Source organism: Engystomops pustulosus, chromosome 8 (genome assembly GCF_040894005.1).
Source record: "Engystomops pustulosus chromosome 8, aEngPut4.maternal, whole genome shotgun sequence".
Lineage (NCBI taxonomy): Eukaryota > Metazoa > Chordata > Amphibia > Anura > Leptodactylidae > Engystomops > Engystomops pustulosus.
Window position 1 is genome coordinate 28983643 of NC_092418.1, and position 18438 is coordinate 29002080.

Genomic DNA, 18438 nt, shown 5'->3' on the forward strand with positions numbered 1-18438 from the left:
CCATGCAAACAAAAAGTATGGGGAAAACAGAGAATGATTAAGGTCCGAGGGTCTAGAATCAGCTGTGACGCAGGGAAGATAACGTAACGTGGGGGAGGTTAGATCAAGTTCTAATTTAACCCACTGTTTAGAGTCAGCGTTATGCAAAACGCACTTAGCGCCAGCGTATGATAAATGTGCCGCATAGACTCCCAGTCATAACTTTGCCTGGGGAGCCACAAATACCAAACCCCAAGGATATATGTATATATCTATGTCTACATGTATCTATTTATCTCACATGTAGTATTATCCATATTGTTATCAATATTATACTAGTGATAACAATAATAAAAATAATAATATTGCAACTGAAACCAAAACTGGCCTACTCTGAAATAGTTCTTTTACTTATATCTGCTTACTTGAAAATTTGAAACCTTTTATACATTTCACAGACTGTAAGCTCTTGTGTCACCCATCATCCTCATAGTCTGTAAGCTCTTGTGTCACCCCCTCATCCTCATAGACTGTAAGCTCTTGTGTCACCCCCTCATCCTCATAGACTGTAAGCTCTTGTGTCACCCCCTCATCCTCATAGACTGTAAGCTCTTGTGTCACCCCCTCATCCTCATAGACTGTAAGCTCTTGTGTCACCCCTTCATCCTCATAGACTGTAAGCTCTTGTGTCACCCCTTCATCCTCATAGACTGTAAGCTCTTGTGTCACCCCCTCATCCTCATAGACTGTAAGCTCTTGTGTCACCCCTCATCCTCATAGACTGTAAGATCTTGTGTCACCCCTCCTCCTCATAGACTGTAAGCTCTTGTGTCATCCACTCATCCTCATAGACTGTAAGCTCTTGTGTCACCCCCCATCCTCATAGACTGTAAGCTCTTGTGTCACCCCCTCATCCTCATAGTCTGTAAGCTCTTGTGTCACCCATCATCCTCATAGACTGTAAGCTCTTGTGTCACCGCCTCATCCTCATAGTCTGTAAGCTCTCGTGTCCCCCCTCATCCTCATAGTCTGTAAGCTCTTGTGTCCCCCCTCATCCTCATAGACTGTAAGCTCTTGTGTCACCCCCTCATCCTCATAGACTGTAAGCTTTTGTGTCACCCTCTCATCCTCATAGACTGTAAGCTCTTGTGTCCCCCTCATCCTTATAGACTGTAAGCTCTTGTGTCACCCCCTCATCCTCAAAGACTGTAAGATCTTGTGTCCCCCTCCTCCTCATAGTCTGTAAGCTCTTGTGCCCCCCCTCGTCCTCATAGACTGTAAGCTCTTGTGCCCCCCCTCGTCCTCATAGACTGTAAGCTCTTGTGTCACCCCCTCATCCTCATAGACTGTAAGCTCTTGTGCCCCCCCTCGTCCTCATAGACTGTAAGCTCTTGTGTCACCCCCTCATCCTCATAGACTGTAAGCTCTTGTGTCCCCCCTCATCCTCATAGTCTGTAAGCTCTTGTGTCCCCCCTCATCCCCATAGACTGTAAGCTCTTGTGTCACCCCTCATCCTCATAGACTGTAAGCTCTTGTGTCACTGCCTCATCCTCATAGTCTGTAAGCTCTTGTGTCACCCCCTCATCCTCATAGATTGTAAGCTTGTGTCACCCCTTCATCCTCATAGACTGTAAGCTCTTGTGTCACCCCCTCATCCTCATAGACTGTAAGCTCTTGTGTCACCCCCTCATCCTCATAGACTGTAAGCTCTTGTGTCATCCCTCATCCTCATAGACTGTATTCTCTTGTGTCACCCCCTCATCCTCATAGATTGTAAGCTCTTGTGTCACCCCCTCATCCTGATAGACTGTAAGCTCTTATGTCACCCCCTCATCCTCATAGACTGTAAGCTCTTGTGTCTCCCCTCATCCTGATAGACTGTAAGCTCTTATGTCACCCCCTCATCATCATAGACTGTAAGCTCTTGTATCACCCCCTCATCCTCATAGACTGTAAGCTCTTATGTCACCCCCTCATCATCATAGACTGTAAGCTCTTGTGTCACCCCCTCATCCTGATAGACTGTAAGCTCTTATGTCACCCCCTCATCCTCATAGACTGTAAGCTCTTGTGTCACCCCCTCATCCTCATAGACTGTAAGCTCTTGTGTCACCCCCTCATCCTCATAGACTGTAAGCTCTTGTGTCACCCCCTCATCCTCATAGACTGTAAGCTCTTGTGTCCCCCCTCATCCTCATACACTGTAAGCTCTTGTGAGCAGGGCCCTCATCCTCATAGACTGTAAGCTCTTGTGTCACCCCCTCATCCTCATAGACTGTAAGCTCTTGTGTCACTCCCTCATCCTCATAGACTGTAAGCTCTTGTGTCTCCCCCTCATCCTCATAGACTGTAAGCTCTTGTGTCACCCCCTCATCCTCATAGACTGTGATCTCTTGTGTCACCCCCTCTTCCTCATAGACTGTAAGCTCTTGTGTCATCCCCTCATCCTCATAGACTGTAAGCTCTTGTGTCACTCCCTCATCCTCATAGACTGTAAGCTCTTGTGTCACCCCCTCATCCTCATAGACTGTAAGCTCTTGTGTCACCCCCTCATCCTCATAGACTGTAAGCTCTTGTATCACCCCCTCATCCTCATAGACTGTAAGCTCTTGTGTCACCCCCTCATCCTCATAGTCTGTAAGCTCTTGTGTCCCCCCTCATCCTCATAGTCTGTAAGCTCTTGTGTCCCCCCTCATCCTCATAGACTGTAAGCTCTTGTGTCACCCCCTCATCCTCATAGACTGTAAGCTTTTGTGTCACCCTCCTCCTCATAGACTGTAAGCTCTTGTGTCACCCCCTCATCCTCATAGACTGTAAGCTCTTGTGTCCCCCCTCATCCTCATAGTCTGTAAGCTCTTGTGTCCCCCCTCATCCCCATAGACTGTAAGCTCTTGTGTCACCCCTCATCCTCATAGACTATAAGCTCTTGTGTCACCGCCTCATCCTCATAGTCTGTAAGCTCTTGTGTCACCCCCTCATCCTCATAGATTGTAAGCTTGTGTCACCCCTTCATCCTCATAGACTGTAAGCTCTTGTGTCACCTTCTCATCCTCATAGACTGTAAGCTCTTGTGTCACCCCCTCATCCTCATAGACTGTAAGCTCTTGTGTCATCCCTCATCCTCATAGACTGTATTCTCTTGTGTCACCCCCTCATCCTCATAGACTGTAAGCTCTTGTGTCACCCCCTCATCCTGATAGACTGTAAGCTCTTATGTCACCCCCTCATCCTCATAGACTGTAAGCCCTTGTGTCTCCCCTCATCCTGATAGACTGTAAGCTCTTATGTCACCCCCTCATCATCATAGACTGTAAGCTCTTGTATCACCCCCTCATCCTCATAGACTGTAAGCTCTTATGTCACCCCCTCATCATCATAGACTGTAAGCTCTTGTGTCACCCCCTCATCCTGATAGACTGTAAGCTCTTATGTCACCCCCTCATCCTCATAGACTGTAAGCTCTTGTGTCACCCCCTCATCCTCATAGACTGTAAGCTCTTGTGAGCAGGGCCCTCATCCTCATAGACTGTAAGCTCTTGTGTCACCCCCTCATCCTCATAGACTGTAAGCTCTTGTGTCACTCCCTCATCCTCATAGACTGTAAGCTCTTGTGTCTCCCCCTCATCCTCATAGACTGTAAGCTCTTGTGTCACCCCCTCATCCTCATAGACTGTGATCTCTTGTGTCACCCCCCTCATCCTCATAGACTGTAAGCTCTTGTGTCATCCCCTCATCCTCATAGACTGTAATCTCTTGTGTCACTCCCTCATCCTCATAGACTGTAAGCTCTTGTGTCACCCCCTCATCCTCATAGACTGTAAGCTCTTGTGTCACCCCCTCATCCTCATAGACTGTAAGCTCTTGTATCACCCCCTCATCCTCATAGACTGTAAGCTCTTGTGTCACCCCCTCATCCTCATAGTCTGTAAGCTCTTGTGTCACCCCCTCATCCTCATAGACTGTAAGCTCTTGTGTCACCCCCTCATCGTCATAGACTGTAAGCTCTTGTGTCACCTCCTCATCCTCATAGACTGTAAGCTCTTGTGTCACCCCCTCATCCTCATAGTCTGTAAGCTCTTGTGTCACCCCCTCATCCTCATAGACTGTAAGCTCTTGTTTCACTCCCTCATCCTCATAGACTGTAAGCTCTTGTGTCACCCCCTCATCCTCATAGACTGTAAGCTCTTGTATCACCCCCCTCATCCTCATAGACTGTAAGCTCTTGTGTCCCCCCTTATCTTCATAGACTGTAAGCTCTTGTGTCACCCCCTCATCCTCATAGACTGTAAGCTTTTGTGTCACCCCCTCATCCTCATAGACTGTAAGCTCTTGGGTCACCCCTCATCCTCATAGACTGTAAGCTCTTGTGTCACCCCCTCATCCTCATAGACTGTAAGCTCTTGTGTCACCCCCTCATCCTCATAGACTGTAAGCTCTTGTGTCACCCCCTCATCCTCATAGACTGTAAGCTCTTGTGTCACCCCCTCATCCTCATAGACTGTAAGCTCTTGTGTCCCCCTCATCCTTATAGACTGTAAGCTCTTGTGTCACCCCCTCATCCTCAAAGACTGTAAGATCTTGTGTCCCCCTCCTCCTCATAGACTGTAAGCTCTTGTGTCACCCCCTCATCCTCATAGACTGTAAGCTCTTGTGTCCCCCCTCATCCTCATAGTCTGTAAGCTCTTGTGTCCCCCTCATCCCCATAGACTGTAAGCTCTTGTGTCACCCCTCATCCTCATAGACTGTAAGCTCTTGTGTCACCGCCTCATCCTCATAGTCTGTAAGCTCTTGTGTCACCCCCTCATCCTCATAGATTGTAAGCTTGTGTCACCCCTTCATCCTCATAGACTGTAAGCTCTTGTGTCACCCCTCATCCTCATAGACTGTAAGCTCTTGTGTCACCCCCTCATCCTCATAGACTGTAAGCTCTTGTGTCACCCCCTCATCCTCATAGACTGTAAGCTCTTGTGTCATCCCTCATCCTCATAGACTGTATTCTCTTGTGTCACCCCCTCATCCTCATAGACTGTAAGCTCTTGTGTCACCCCCTCATCCTGATAGACTGTAAGCTCTTATGTCACCCCCTCATCCTCATAGACTGTAAGCCCTTGTGTCTCCCCTCATCCTGATAGACTGTAAGCTCTTATGTCACCCCCTCATCATCATAGACTGTAAGCTCTTGTATCACCCCCTCATCCTCATAGACTGTAAGCTCTTATGTCACCCCCTCATCATCATAGACTGTAAGCTCTTGTGTCTCCCCCTCATCCTGATAGACTGTAAGCTCTTATGTCACCCCCTCATCCTCATAGACTGTAAGCTCTTGTGTCACCCCCTCATCCTCATAGACTGTAAGCTCTTGTGTCACCCCCTCATCCTCATAGACTGTAAGCTCTTGTGTCACCCCCTCATCCTCATAGACTGTAAGCTCTTGTGTCCCCCCTCATCCTCATAGACTGTAAGCTCTTGTGAGCAGGGCCCTCATCCTCATAGACTGTAAGCTCTTGTGTCACCCCCTCATACTCATAGACTGTAAGCTCTTGTGTCACTCCCTCATCCTCATAGACTGTAAGCTCTTGTGTCTCCCCCTCATCCTCATAGACTGTAAGCTCTTGTGTCACCCCCTCATCCTCATAGACTGTGATCTCTTGTGTCACCCCCTCTTCCTCATAGACTGTAAGCTCTTGTGTCATCCCCTCATCCTCATAGACTGTAAGCTCTTGTGTCACTCCCTCATCCTCATAGACTGTAAGCTCTTGTGTCACCCCCTCATCCTCATAGACTGTAAGCTCTTGTGTCACCCCCTCATCCTCATAGACTGTAAGCTCTTGTATCACCCCCTCATCCTCATAGACTGTAAGCTCTTGTGTCACCCCCTCATCCTCATAGTCTGTAAGCTCTTGTGTCACCCCCTCATCCTCATAGACTGTAAGCTCTTGTGTCACCCCCTCATCGTCATAGACTGTAAGCTCTTGTGTCACCTCCTCATCCTCATAGACTGTAAGCTCTTGTGTCACCCCCTCATCCTCATAGACTGTAAGCTCTTGTGTCACCCCCTCATCGTCATAGACTGTAAGCTCTTGTGTCACCTCCTCATCCTCATAGACTGTAAGCTCTTGTGTCACCCCCTCATCCTCATAGTCTGTAAGCTCTTGTGTCACCCCCTCATCCTCATAGACTGTAAGCTCTTGTATCACCCCCCTCATCCTCATAGACTGTAAGCTCTTGTGTCCCCCCTTATCTTCATAGACTGTAAGCTCTTGTGTCACCCCCTCATCCTCATAGACTGTAAGCTTTTGTGTCACCCCCTCATCCTCATAGACTGTAAGCTCTTGGGTCACCCCTCATCCTCATAGACTGTAAGCTCTTGTGTCACCCCCTCATCCTCATAGTCTGTAAGCTCTTGTGTCACCCCCTCATCCTCATAGTCTGTAAGCTCTTGTGTCACCCCCTCATCCTCATAAACTGTAAGCTCATGTCACCCCCACATCCTCATAGACTGTAAGCTCTTGTGTCACCCCCTCATCCTCATAGACTGTAAGCTCTTGTGTCCCCCTCATCCTCATAGACTGTAAGCTCTTGTGTCACCCCCTCATCCTCATAGACTGTAAGCTCTTGTGTCACCCCCTCATCCTCATAGACTGTAAGCTCTTGTGTCACCCCCTCATCCTCATAGACTGTAAGCTCTGGTGAGCAGGGCCCTCACTCCTATGGTTTCATCTGATTATGGTATTACTCTTATCTTATCATAACCCCATCCCCCATGATCTGTACAGCACTACAGAATACGATGGCGCTATATACAGTAAATAAAGATTATTGTTACTCTTATACAGTATCTCTGGCCACAGACACCCAGCTTTCTCAGGCTCCTGCATGGCCACATCCAGCAGATGTTGTATAATAAGCGGGTGCTGTATGACTGTTTTCTTCTGCATTATTTCCGCCTCTTCCTCTGCCGCTATTATGAGGTAATAAACAGAAACTATGGACATGTGCTTGTGTTTTTGTTTTTCTGTTAGATCCTGCTGCGGAGAGACACAGCGGGGGCTCAATAATACACAGCGGAGAAGGGGAATTCATCATCCCCACGGAATTACATACAACATCTGGAGGCTGAGCTGTGTGCAAGGAAAATACTGCAGCGTGTATGAACACGTTATCTATCTATCTCATTTCTATGTATCTATTTCTATCTATTTCTATCTCTCTTTCTATCCATCTATCTTTCTATCCATCTATCTATCTCATATCTATCTATCTCATATCTATCTATCTATCTCATATGTATCTATCTATCTATCTCATATCTATCTATCTATCTATCTATCTATCTCATATCTATCTATCTATCTATCTATCTCCTATCTATCTATCTCATATCTATCTATCTCTCTATCTATCTCCTATCTATCTATCTATCTCATATCTATCTATCTATCTATCTCATATCTATCTATCTATCTATCTCATATCTATCTATCTATCTCATATCTATCTATCTATCTCATATCTATCTATCTATCTATCTCATATCTATCTATCTATCTATCTATCTCCTATCTATCTATCTATCTATCTATCTATCTATCTATCTCATATCTATCTATCTCATATCTATCTGTCATCTATCTCATATTTATCTGCATTTCTGTCTACATATCTTTTATCCGTCATCTTTTTTTCTATGATCTATCTGTCTATCTCTCTCTCTCATACTTTTATAAGAAATTTACCACCGAATCCATCATGATAAACCAGGGACATTACTCATAGATCCAGGCACCGGGACTGTGGTATCTTCTTCTATTTATTTTCCACAGTCTCCTTCCTTCTAGAAGTGTATAATCATTCTAATGAGCCAGAAGGGCTATGGGGTGTTACCAGAGCCCCTCCATGCAGTGGCCTCACAAGCTGTCTTCCCTCTCCCCCTCTGCTCCCCTAGCACTCCCCTCTTCCTCTGCCTGATGTAATAGCACTGCTGCAGAGGAAGTGTTATCTATTAATTAGTAATTATGCTCATTAGCATAATTTTAAAAGTTGATTTCAAAAGGAAGGAGGCCATGGATACACACAGAGACACATTTTGTGGTGCGGCTTTACTATTCTTCTTGCGACCATTGACATGGGTGCTCAGACCGTGCGTCACATTTAACAGGCAAAGTCCGACAGAAGTGTGTCACAAGCGACATGGTAAAGGTGCACCACAAAAAAATGGTGCGCTCTGAAGAACAGGCACCAGAAATCCTGAATCTGGTGCCCCCTGCACACTACACAGGACACTGCACATAGTATACACTGCACTGCTCTCGGTAAATGTGCCCGATGTGTCTCAGGTGCGCCTATTTTCTTGTAATTTATGTTTGTTGTTGTTTTGCCTTCTAAATTGTGTTTTGATTTGTCGAAAATTATTCCCCTACAAAGTAGATCTTAGGGTGGTGTCACACGTGGCGTTGTGAACCCGTTTTTACTCCTGCGGTTTCAGTCCGCCAAAAATCTAATGCGTTTTTTCGAAAACGCATCCGTGTTTGTCCGTTTTTCCCAATTATCTTCATTAAAAGCGGACAAAAACAGATGCGTTTTTTAACGGACTGAAAACGCATGATTAAAAACGGACTTAAAACGGGTTCAAAATGCCACGTGTGACACCAACCTTATTTGGGACCAATAAAGAAGCGAGACTGAGAAGAGGTGACACAACATTCAGGACTTCACTGCCTCTACAATGTCCAGATTACATTTCGGCGTAAGTGCGGAGACTAAAAGCTACAGATATTTTTTTAAAAATACATATGTTTTCTTGCTCAAATATAGTCATGTGATGTCACACAGGTGCACGGCTCGATATAACCATCAGCTCTGATTAGGGTGATACCACACATGGCGTTTTTGGTCCGGTTTTAGTCCGTTTTCCCCAATTATCTTAAAAGATAAACAGGTTTTAAGCCGCCAAAATGAAAACGGATGTTTAAAAACGGACCAAAAACGCCGTGTGTGACATCACCCTAATCAGAGCTGATGGTTATAACGAGCCGTGCACCTGTGTGACATCACATGACTAAGGATATAACGAGCCGTGCACCTGTGTAACATCACATGACTAAGGATATAACGAGCCGTGCACCTGTGTGACATCACATGACTAAGGATATAATGAGCCGTGCACCTGTGTGACATCACATGACTAAGGATATAACGAGCAGTGCACCTGTGTGACATCACATGACTAAGGATATAACGAGCCGTGCACCTGTGTGACCATGGTCAGATTTCTGTCCGCTGGAAATAAACCTAGAAGCTTTGCATAGAAGGACAGCAAGCAGAGATCTAGAAAACCATGAAGAATTGATACAGAAAGTCTATAGAAAATTGTATAACTTTTCATTATACAAAAAAACAACATTTATTTCCTGAAATAGGACGACCCTTTTAATGTTTCATTAGGGAAGCGAAGACCTTTCTTTCCAGTAATGAATAGGGTACAGTATTTTTTTTCCAAGTGGAGCTCATCAGAGCAGGTGAGTTTTTGTGGGTTTTTTTACGGCTTTTTAGGCGATTAATAATAAACATAGATGCCCTGCAAACATCTGCAGAACGGCCACTCACTATGTCAGATAAGGCACAGAGGGGGTCATTTACCGTATTTCCCCCTTCTCTGCGATCTTTTTGCACCTGCTGTGAGACTATTTTTGCACCTGATTTGTTTTTGGGGTTTTTGGCTCTTTGTCAAATGCAGGTTTTTTTATTGCCTTATTAGGCGCAAATTTTAAAAAAAGACGCAATTTGTTGCACAAATCCCACCATTGCCTTTCCTAAGCATGGTCAGGACTGGCGTGTTATTGTGCAATTATTTGCGCCCATATAGGCGTAATAGTATAATAAATTGGGCGCAAACATCTGTAAAGAGGTGCAATGTAATGACAAATTGGGCGTAACGACACGGCGAATTGAGGCGTAACATTCAAAAAAAGCGCAAAATAGGCACAAAACAATCATTACACAAAGACTCAAAACCAGTATGTGACAAATTGTAGTCTGAACCCCAAAAATTTGCTAATTAGAGACAAATTTATTAACTGCTCCAAAGAATTGCGCGAAAAAAACGCCAAAAATGACCCAAAAAATCATATAATAATGATATCATATCAGTGTCTTGATTTTTGGGTAAGTGTCCCTGGTTTGTCATGATTGAATGGTAGGTTTCCTTTAATCTAATGTATCTAACTGACATATTTTCCTCTATGTTTCTATTATCCATTTTTTTTTATTGTCAGTCATTGGGGCAGATTTACTTACCCAGCCCATTCGCGATCCAGCGGCGCGTTCTCTGCGCTGGATTTGGGTCCGGCCGGGATTTATTAAGGTAGTTCCTCCGGCGTCCACCAGGTGGCACTGCTGCGCTGAAGAGCATCGGAACGCACTGGAGTTCACCGAGCCGGGCTGAGTGAAGGTAAGTGCAAGCTCCGCGACAGATTTTTTGTTTTAAATGCGGCGGTTTTTCCGAATCCGTCGGGTTTTCGTTTGGCCACGTCCCCCGATTTCCGTCGCGTGCATGCCAGCGCCGATGCGCCACAATCCGATCGCGTGCGCCAAAATCCGAGGGCAATTCAGGGGAAATCGGCGCAAATCGGAAATATTCGGGTAACACGTCGGGAAAACGCAAATCGGGCCCTTAGTAAATGACCCCCATTGTCTTTCCATCTATCTTGTGTTTAACCCTTTTTTATTCCATTTATCTATATATCTATTGTGTATCTTACTATCTACCATTCATTCATCTTCTTTCTGATACCTCTTTCCAGCTCATGTACTGCACCCTCCTTCCTCTCGGCCTCTGTTCACACTTGTCTTGTGGTTTCCATCCAGATATGTTGGACAAGTAGATAACAATTGTATCATATCCTCCTCATTTCCTTACAATCATATCCACCACTTTTTGATATAAAGAATAACTATGTAATCCTTCTTATTAATCGCGGCTTCTAACAGCCAGGGACGCAGATGTGAACACGGCCCAAGAGCTCCGCTGCCTCCTTACACTTCATTACATGTTACATTTTAGGTATTTGATGCCTCCAGCCATTTCCAGAGCTTTATCCTCTCCTCCCTGACACAAATGGACGTATCTTACCCAGCCGCGTCCACATCGATCATAAGCCACAGATTATTCTCTCGGTTTCATCCCACATGACATTGTGTTGATTTATTAAATGGTGGCAAAATATAAACTGAAAACTTTGTCCCCCATTTACCTCTTGGAAGAAAATATCATTCCTAAATAAGGTTATCTGCGTAGAGATATAGCGCCACTATAGTGTTCAGGCCATCTTTGATATTGCAGCTGAACCTCAAGAAAGACGGTGTTAATTAAAAGGCGGGACTAGGGGGATACCTGCAGCCAATCAGACCTAGCACCCCACTATTTCTGGCTTATCATGAGAAAATTAAAGGAGTCGTCCAGTTTACAAAAAAAAAATGTAAGCGCCCTCATAATTTAAAGGGGTTGTCCATTTTTAAATTATTTTTAAATTCTGAGTGCACCAGTTTTTATAATTGATAAACTAACGTACCTTAAAAGAAATCTATCATCAGATGTCCCCAACTTACTTGCTCGTCCTGCCTGTCAGGGGTAGATCTCACTTTAATAAAGCCGTGGCACATCCACATTGTTCTAAAAAAAGACTTTATAAAGATATTTAAACGAGCCGTAGGTGCTCAGGGCTCCGCCTCCTACTAATATATGCCCTGACCCTCCTTGTTCATGGCAACTGGCCCCGCCCACGACAGTTGCATCATGGAGGCATCATGGGATTGACTAACGAATGTCTCCGCTGTCTGCCCCATAACAAAGACCAGGAGCACCACAGAGACCTAAGCGATGGATGGTCTGGAGGAAAATTCTGTAACTTACGGTAGATTTTTATTTGTTAATTTTTTTTTTTTTTTTTGATCACTTAGAATTTTTGGTTATAATTTGGACCACCCCTTGAAAGATGTAGAATTATATTTAGAATATATTTTCATTAAAGAAAAAAAAATTCCCACCTTGTCACAGGTCCTTGTTTCCGTCTACTATTCTCTGCCTTGGATACGATTTTGAATCAGTGAATATAAACTCCGGGTCGGAATCAGATTTTGATTGGTCGAAACTCACAATTAAATTGGGTGACCCACCATTAAAGTATTGCGAGAAACGCTTCGTCATGGTCAGGTGACACAGCGTTGTTTGCGTTTGGCCACATTTACTACCAACGCAGACAATGACGGAGAGACTTCGCTCCGCTGGTTGTGAAGACTGATGGGATTTTCTCTGACTCCGCTTAAAATGTATTTCTGACAGTTCCTGATTTTTCCACATGGTCATTTAGGCAAATATTAGTCTCCACACGTCCTGCGCACGTGACATTTGGATGGTGTCTTCGAGGTAAGCGATGCCTTGGGTATAAACAGTAACCGTCATTTCAGCTTTTCTTTCCATAAAACTAAAAAGCAAAGAGTACACAACAGACGTTGCACTATTTCTACAGATTTTCCTTCTATTTATTAACCACTTCCCCTTCCCCCTCCTCCGCTGATCTCTCACTCTCAGTTCACTGGAAAGAAAAAAAGCAGTGATGGACAAATGTTCAGCTCTTTAGAGGATCAGGTTATAGGTATAGAAGTCCATGGAGTGGGGAGTGGTGGGCAACCGAAACCTGGACTTCAGTCAGAAGATTGGGTTTGGTATTGGGCTATAACCCCCTCCCCTGCTTGCTGGTAACACCTGCAGTCGATGCTGGCATGGGGAATGATGATCCTCAATAAAATGTCGGCACGCACGCGCCGCTGGCACTTAAATGCCACCAATGCCTTTGCCGGTGGCATTTAAAGGGAGATACCCGTGATTTGTTCGCAGCATGGCAGAGTTGAGCTGTCTCAGCTGAACCAATACTTGAACAGGTCCACTCATCCCTAGAGGGGAAGAACAGATAGATGCTGCTGCTTTTAGTAAGTGTTCTATTATCTCATCCCCATCCTGGATTCTTGGCTTTACTACTTAGTATATGCTGTATATTGTCATCCATACTACATATAAGTGTGTGCTATAGAGAGATAATGGGGCTTATTTACTAAGGGTCACAGATGGCACTTTCATCGGTTTGTTCGCTGTTTTCGGGATTTGTGCAGCTTTGACAGGTATTTAACAGGGGTTTGCGCTGGGATTGCGTCACACGTGGATTGTGGCACAGCTGCGCGGCTTCCATGCAACAGAAATCAAATTGTGTCACATTCAATGCACTTACATACACCGGGAAGAAGATGGTGAACTCCGGTGGACCTGAGCGGGGAAGCAACACATGCAGGATATCGGGCGCACGATCTTAGTGAATCGCGGCACAGGGCATTATCGCCAGACAATGCACTTTCTGTGATCTCCTCGGACCAGGTAAGTAAAGGTGCCAAAAAGTATCAAGATTAGAGATCAGAGAATATTTGACTAGTAGAAGCTTCATAGAATTTTTTTAAAAATTTGATTCAGGACCACATCAAATTAATCCGAACTGATATTACTCCAATTGTCCTGGAAATTGGTATAGAACCCCTCTATTTTTCAATAAAATGTTCCATTTTAAAAGATTTGTCTAAAGCAAATCCGAAAATTTGGATTCTATTCAGAAAGATGGAAGCATTGTACCAAATCTATGACCCTACAAATAGATTCACACATCTCTAATCAGGATCCCCTCGGGATGGATTTAAAATTACAATCCTTGTTTCTGTTTGTGCATTGGGAGCCTTTCCTCACACTGCTGTGCCCATAGCTCTTTAAGTATTAAACTGTATCACAGCTCCTACTGTTTACTCTGAGTAAAAGCTTCAATAGGCTTCTTAGTGTATACCACAGAAGACACTCAGAGTAGATGGAAGTGACTCAGTCTGTTCAAGGTGATCCTATCCTTGTCAATGCTCTATAGATTCAATCTAGTCAATGATGGATACCTGTGAGTGGCTGGCATACAGTAGACCCATAAAGGTCTTTTAAACTCGGTCAAAGTGTGGTCGGTCGTGGGGCCAAATATAGAGCAGGTCGGAGCCCTACGCTGTGACATCATAAGTCATCTCTTCATACGCCTGCCCTCTATTCCACTCAATGGGGCAGATATGTCTCAGTATAATAAGCATTTTTTTGGTTGTATTTTTGGCCACATTTTGGGTATTTGGGTATTTAAGAGTCAAACTACAGAAACTAAATGTAGAAAATAACATTTGATGGAGAGCCAAAACTACAAAGAGAAATGAGGTGCAAAAATAGACTCACAAAAGACCCCAAAAAATCTTGGGGGGGGAAGCAAAGAGATAAATGACCCCCAATATCGTCTGTCTACATCTTTCTCCTATCCATTATTTAGGATAAATCTCCCTCAGATTATCAGCCATTCTCTTACCGCTAGATACAATCAGATAATCCTCTGCAATTTCACAATAAGCTGTAAAGCAAGCTGCAGTTCCTCCAGTTTGGCCACTAGATGTCAGCACACGTGAAAATTACAATATGTCATAATACACATATAATAAAATCATTAAATCACCCAAATCTAATCCTTCTGTAATTTAGGATGTACGGCACCCTCCGCTCCTCTACGTGTCACCCATGTCTAACTTTTTGCCCGGGACACACCAGTCCCACCAGTTTGCTCAGCTGCAAAACATAATAATAAATAATAATCTTTATTTATATAGCGCCATCATATTACATAGTGCTTTACAAATCATAAACATAAAACATCATAATCATAAAACATATTTCCATATCTCAAAAAACATATAAAAAAGTATAAAGTACATTACAGAAACGGCTACTATAAGCCTGAGATAAACCAAAAACACGAAAAAAGAGACAGAACCAGCCCCCTGCCACAGGGCCGGCGCTATGGGTAGGCAAAGGTGGCAATTGCCCAGGGCCCCAGGGAGAAAGGGGAGAATCTCTTCTTTCAAATGAATCTTGAATTTTGTTTCTAGGTGCTATGGATCCAGAGATATTCAGGTTTAAAGTGAGAATATCAGGTGCCATTTTTATATATAAATATCACTTCCGATGGCAGTTTAACAGTTAATATCTCAGTTTTTCTGCATTTTAGAAACACAAATTTAGATTCATATAAAAGAGGAGACTCTCTTCTTTCATGAAAAAAGAAGTGAGGTTCTATGAGTCACAGAACCAGAGATACAGCCCCCTGAAGTGTCTCCCCCATCTCCAGATTCTTAGCCATCAGGCTGTAGGGAGCATTTGCTGCACACAGGAGCTGGTGCTCCTCACAGATAATGGAAATATTCACTTTATATGTTACTACATTTTGAGAAGGGATAATATCAACTAATATTCATGTTTTTAACCCTTCTCTATGCAAATCTAAGAACACACTTTGGGCCACATGTATCAATCGTTTTTTTCTGTTGTTTTTGCGCTTTTGTTTTTTTTCACTCAGGCGCACCATTTTTTGTGCCATTTTTGCAACTAAATGCCAAACTAGCTGCGCAGCAAAAAATAACCAGCTTTCCCTCATTTATCCTAGCAATCCAGATGTTTTGATGCGCCTAATGATATTCATCACTTGCGACTTTTCATTTAGGCGCAAAAACGGGCGCAAAAACACTCCATCCCGAAGGTGGCGTTATCTGAGAAGAAAGCACTGAGCCCCTTTGCAGAAGAGCTCATTTCTAGAAGCAGAGCTCAGCCAGACACTGCAGACACTAGAACAGGTCATACAGACATGAGATACTCTGCAGACACTAGTACAGATAATACAGTCATTAGATACACTGCAGACACTAGTACAGATAATACAGTCATTAGATACACTGCAGACACTAGTACATATAATACAGACATGAGATACTCTGCAGACACTAGTACAGATAATACAGTCATTAGATACACTGCAGACACTAGTACAGATAATACAGTCATTAGATACACTGCAGACAGGAGCTGCAGACTCTATTTACACTTCATCACCTTCTATTTACAAAACATTCTGCAGAATCCTGAGCTCAAAGCAAGAGAGTAGAGAACGTTACAGAATGTTGCACATAGTACTGACAAGTGTCCCCCATGTCATTCTGCACAGTATCACCAGTGTGTCTGAGGGGGATACTATGCAGAATTACAGGGGTGCAGCAGGAGACTAGCACTGGGGGATCCCCTCCAGGAGAAGGCCCTGCTGAGGAGGTCACTGGGTGCAGGGTGTCACACACCTGGGTGCTGCTGTGAGTGTTATCTTCATTCTGGGCTGTGGGAGAAGCAGAGAGGAGCTTGTAGCAGGATCACATGTAAGTGCCCGAATCTAACATTGCGCCTAAACTGCGCCAAAATTGCGCCTAAACTGTGTTAAAGTAAAGTGATTAATAAGAGGCAGAAAATATACTTATCACAGATGGTTGTAGCTTGTGATAAATCTGGAAAACAGTGCGCCAGAATTTAGGCGCAACTACTACACTTAGGCGCAACTACTACACTTAGTGATAAATGTGGCCCATTCTCTCTTATTCCCTTTTATTTTGTGATTGGGAAAATAAATATTTTTTGTTGGGAAAATTAACTGATACGATGAACATTCAATCCTCTTCGCCTAATGTGACTACACCGCGACCAGAACATGTCCATAAAGTTATATGTAACACCAAAAACACACACATGTCCTGGAATAAAGGTTTTATTTCCCCCCATCCTCCATTATTTACACCCATGTTATGACGTTCTCACTCTCATTCTTATGAAGCGCGGAGGGTTCTGTTATTGTGCGGATAATACAATGGCGAACATCTAAAAGTGACTTTTATTATCTCATTAGCTTGTTTTATGGATATATAGTTATGTATTTGGGTTACCATTGTGTAAGGAACAGACAATGATACATCTGTGTGAATTTTCTGCAGTTCCATTTGCTGCATATTTCGGTGAATACAGTATATTGGAGTGGGGTCTGTATCATCTCCTCACATCTTACTGGTTTAGGGAAGTAGATTTTCTTTATATAAGTATCTGGATTTGTACATATTTTAGAGGAAATTTTGAATGTTAATTGCCAAATGCATCGCCTGGTTGTCTGCTTTCAAAATTCTATAGGTTTTATGGCGCCTTTACTTTTTATTCTGTTTTATTGCTATATTTTGCAGGTTGTGACTGTCTAAATATGTCTAGCTGAAAAGCAAATATCTAGTTATTACAGTTTTAGTGATATTATGTGGATTTATTTATGTGAACATATCAATAGGGCACATTTGTGACCTCTACACATGTCCATGTATTACATTTAGGAGATGTGAAGGTAAACATTTTCTGTTTGGATCAAATTTTTGGCCATCAAGGTCAAATTTTAAGTATTTTTAATAAAATGTTTCAATTTGAATCAAAATTGCATGAAGGCGCCTATGTCTATAAAATCTTTGATGCAATTTTGAAAATGGGGCAAGTGTCTGCTTTCAGAAAATATCGGTCCCTCTCCCCAATGGGCCTCACAGTCTAATCAACCTACCAGTAATTTTTTGGAGTGTAGGAGGAAACCGGAGGACTCGGAGGAAACCCACGCAGACACAGAGAGAACATACAAAATCTTTGCAGATGTTGACCAGCGCTGCAAGGCTGTAGTGCTAATCACGGAGCCACCATGCTGCCCATCAATCTCCCTATCATCTATCTATCTCCTATAAAATTCTCCCATATTACAGTTTGTTTTACCATACTAAAGGAGCCTCTTACTGACTGTGACTGGTCATAAAATAGTTTTATTTTGGGGCCCCACTTTTAGTTTTGCCCAGGGCCCCACTTTGTCTAGAACCGGCCCTGCCCTGCCATGTGAATGAATGGATAATCCCTGCTGAAGTAGTGCTATCACCTCTCCTGAATCTCAAGTGCTACATTTTTTTTGCACTTTATGTACTATTAATGATAGTTTATGGCAGATGTCACTTCAGGTCGGCAGGGGTTAATTATTAGTGGGGGGTGGGGGTAATTCTGTGTTTTCTCCTTCCAGCAGCTCATGTGAACGCTCTCTATGTAACAGGAAAGACGGATTTGTTGGTTGATGTCGACACTGCGGTTTTATCTCCTCCTCGTAAGACGCCGCTTTCTGCATTCGCCTCCCTCACGCTTCCTATAAACAGCGCCCACCAGAAAGCAGTTCCTTTTCCAGGCCCACATGCTTAGAAATGAAAGCCATCTGCTCCAAATATGCAACTTTCCAGCCCTTCGTGATGTTCCTCGACGCCTTTACCAGCGCTGTATATAATTCCCATGATAAACAAGGATTTTCGGAGCGGTGATGGTAGGAATGGGGTGAGTGAGAACTGTAGGGGTAACGTCTAACCCTGGGTTTAAAGAAAATCCATCCTGATAAACCAGGGACATTACTCATACATCCAGGCGCCGTGACTAAAATCAACTTTCAACATTATGCTAATGAGCCAGAAGGGCTCTAT